This window comes from Antechinus flavipes, chromosome 1 (genome assembly GCF_016432865.1).
Source record: "Antechinus flavipes isolate AdamAnt ecotype Samford, QLD, Australia chromosome 1, AdamAnt_v2, whole genome shotgun sequence".
In the NCBI taxonomy this organism is placed as follows: domain Eukaryota; kingdom Metazoa; phylum Chordata; class Mammalia; order Dasyuromorphia; family Dasyuridae; genus Antechinus; species Antechinus flavipes.
This window is the reverse complement of record NC_067398.1, coordinates 33096507-33100472: the sequence shown is the minus strand read 5'-3', so window position 1 is coordinate 33100472 and position 3966 is coordinate 33096507. Positions and strand designations below refer to the sequence as shown.

Genomic DNA, 3966 nt, shown 5'->3' with positions numbered 1-3966 from the left:
ATCTGGAATAATGGAGCATCTGGCTTCTCCTTGATGACCTTTACTGACAGAGAATGCTGTATTCCCCCGAGGCAGTCTAATAGATTTTTGTCCAACTCTAATCTTTAAGAAGCTTTTTTATTTTTAAACGAAAATAGTTATGTGATTTCTACTTATATTTACTAGTTTGGCCCTCTGGGGCAAGTCTAATCTTGTTCCATATAATCTTTCCAGTATTTGCCTGATAAGTCATTTTTGGGGGAAGTTGAATATTTCCAGTTCCTTCAAATGAAGGCTTGGTTTCCTCATTCCTTCACCATTCTGATTATCCTTCTCTGGATCAAGTCCAACTTACCTAATGCCCTTCCTAACATATGGTGCCAAATGCTGGACACAGCCCTCTCCATGTAGTCTGCCCAGAGGAGAGTGACCCTGTTATAGCTTGGATCCTCAGCATATATCCTCATGGTGATGGAAAGGTTTCTCAGAACTAGTGCTACTCAACTGGGTTCTGGAAGTCTTCATCACAAACTTAGCCCTTATCATACAATGGTCCTATTGCTATGTGGAAAAAGTACCAAGGACTTCTACCCAGGGAAGGGAGACATGTACACTCGCCCCAGCTTCTTCCCCATAGTGCTCTGAGGAAGATACCCAAAGACACTTTTACATGGAATTGTCTGCTTGGGAAACCTAGACAATAGTACAAAAATTCATCTAGTTCTTACTTCTGCATTGTAGACAAACAAAAATCACCTAAATTCTACTGGCTTTAATTTGATTTGATTTTTTACTCCTTAAATATCCTTGGTCACACAATCTTCGCTTTTTGCCACAAGGAAGGTCAATACTCCTCAGCGACAAATGACTTGGAGATAGGCTGCCATTTAGTCAGGAACCAAGCATTGACTATGAGCTTCTAATCAGCATCTGTGTCTTGAGGGTCTTCCCTGTCTCTCCCTCCTCCCCCTCCAGACAGAGACAGAGAGAAACAGAGAGGGACAGAAACACACACAGAGAAAGAGAGAAAGAAACTTCTGGTACCTGATATCTGATTGGCATGTGATGGGGGAAGAGAAAGATGAAGAGAGAGAAGACAGATAGAAAAAGGAAGGGAGGGAGGAAGAGAAAGACACAGAGAAAGAATCGGAGAGAGAATTAGAGACAGAGCCAGAGATAGAGACAGAGAGAAAGAGAAGACACACACACACACAGAGATAGAGAGACAGAGACAGAGTGAAAGAGAAGAGAGAGACACACACAGAGACAGACAGAGACAGAGAGACAGACAGAGAGACAGAGAGAAACAGTGTGTCAAGTTCACAATTCAAAGTTCAGGAGTGAAACTGGAAGCTGCATTTCTTTTTAACTTGATACCAAACCCCCCTTTTCTCTGAATATATGTTGGGATGTTATTGACAAATTTGTCCATCTCTTTAATTCCAGGAAAAGTCTCTGGGCCCTTGGGAAGAATCAAGAAATTTCCTTTCAAGTGTCTCTCAACCAAATCCAGATGGCACAGCTCCCCATGACCTCCCAAATACCACATAAAAAGTCCCAAGCAGTTACTTCGTTAGCTCAAAATTGTAGTCTGGGGACTGAGAAAGATGGGCTCTGCTCTAGACCTAAAAGTCAGTGGCCTTGAAGACCACCATTGTCCTCAAGTCATCGCCTGAACTCAATCGTTAAGAATTTGCTTCTGTTTTACCCAGCACTTCTCTCTCCTTGTGGAGTGGCCAGAAAGAGTTTATTCTCTAATATCCCAGGAGTTTATTCTCTAATATCCCAGATTAATATCTAATAATACTGTGAAGTGCCTTCACAGTAAGCAACTACCATCCCTAGAGACATCTCCGAAACCATTCCAAGAAGCATGTGTCCATGTGGATTCACCCTCCTCTGTATCGTTCATCTGCTCCTTCTATGAGATCATTGTATTATTCTTCTGTCCCTCTATTAACGATTGTTCTACCCTGGGCCTGACAGCCCAGATCCTTATGTTTGATTTTGGGATGAAATGAGGGATCATTTATCATTCAGTAGTTAAGAAAACAAGATTTATAGAGTCATAGCACGTGAAGAATATTCAATGAAGATATGAACTGAGGACACCGTGAGTTGATTCCGTTGAGCATGATTTATTCCCTGATTTGACCACGGTGGTCAGCCAACTGAGCATGATTTGACCATAGTGGTCAGTCAATTGAGCATGATTTGACCATGGTGGTCAGCCAACTGAGCAAAAAACACCTGGAGCTCTTCATGACCCAGGTGAGCTCAGATAACCAGGAAGTAATGGAGCCATTAGTCCCCTGAGCCAATCAAGTATGAAGGATATATCTACAGGTCTGAAAGGTAAATTCTTTATGTTGTAATACCTTTTAAAGAAAAACTAGCCTACCCTGCCTGAACATAGGGAGTCAGGATACTAATCCCCCCACAGTTGCCTAGAGCAGTGATGTAAAACTCAACTAGAAAAAAGGGTTTCTAATCTGTCTACAAAGATCATTTCATTGATTTAGTTTAAAAATAAGACATTATTTGTTTTATTGCATTTTTATTTATTTTGTGTAATATTTTCCAATTCAATTTTAATCTGGTCTGGGTTGCATGCAGCCCCCAGACCTTCCTGGTATAATTTTATTTATGTGAAAAATATTTTGTAATTGTGTTCATATAGTTATGTCTTGGCAGAGAGACTCCCAAATATTTTATTTTATCTACAGTTTCCCTTAGACTTTCATGGCTAACAGCAGTAAGAAGTTAAGTCATTTGGCCACGGTCACACAACTTGTATGAACCCTAAATAGGGTTTGATCAAGGGTCCTCTTGGATCTGAAACTGACTCTATTTACTATGTCATAATCCTCCTGTATTCAACAGTGTCAAAGAAATCATTGTCAAATATTTTGTATAAGTCCAATTATGCTACATCCATGGCACCCCTAAGTCAGATAATCTATTAAAAAAAGAAAGAAAATAAAATTAATCTTCATGATTTATTCTTGGAAAATCCATGTTAGATCTTAGTGATCACTTTTTTTTCATCCTAAATATTCATGAATCTATTTTAGGATTTTAGGAGGTATAGAAATCAAGTTGGGGGCAGCAAGGTGGTATAATGGATAGAGTACCAGGTTTCAAATCAGAAAGACCTGAGTTCCAATCTATCCTCAGACACTTACTAGCTGTATGACTAGGGGCAAGTCACTTAGCCTTGTTTGCCTCAGTTTCCTCATCTATAAAATGAGCTGGAGAAGGAAATGGCAAACCACACCCAGTTTCTCTGCCAAGAAAACCCCACATTAGGTCATAAAAGTTGGATATGATTAAAAACAACTTAGCAACAAAGATATCAAGTTGACTGTGCTATAGTTTAGAATAGGAATCTTCTCCCTCTTAAAAATAAAACAATAGCATATGCTTCCCTGGGTACCTGCAGCATCTCTCCTGTTCATCTGGAGTCCTTCAAGGTAAGTGACAGTCATTGTATGCTCCAGTTCCCTTAGAACCCCAAGGTGGATTTCATCTGGAATAGGTGATTTGAATTGGACATTTTCTCACTTATAAGTTTGTTCTATTTTTCCTAGCCTGAAGGTTATTCTTTTTTGGGGAAAAATAGAAGCAAAACAAGAAATTTTATCATCATCCACTGTCCCAAGGCAGCAAGGTGGTTCAGTGGATAGATCATTAGGCCTGGAGTCAGGAACACCTGAGCTCAAAGCCACACTCAGACACTTTAGGTGTGTGACCCTGGGTAAATTACTTAAACTCGGTTTCCTCAGTTATATAATGAGGCTAATTATGTTACTTTTAGGTTTTCATGGAGGATCAAAAGAGAAAATATTTGTAAAAAGTTTACTTAGCATAATGCTTGGTACATAGTAGGAACTTAATAAATGTCCATTTCCTGCTTTCATCTTTTTTTTAATTTTAAAATTTATTTTAAACTTAAATGTAAAATAAGAAAAAAAAAACTATTGCCAT

General features: G+C 39.1%; 1 long non-coding RNA gene across 1 annotated transcript in view; it reads left to right on the top strand.

Annotated features, from left to right (window-relative positions):
- The first annotated feature begins 1418 nt into the window (after nt 1-1418).
- The window catches only part of LOC127548134 (uncharacterized), a 3604-nt gene continuing 1056 nt past the window's right edge, over nt 1419-3966 (top strand). Inside the window, exon 1 of the long non-coding RNA XR_007950331.1 lies at nt 1419-2334. This is a non-coding gene — a long non-coding RNA (uncharacterized LOC127548134). The remainder of the gene's footprint in view (nt 2335-3966) is intronic.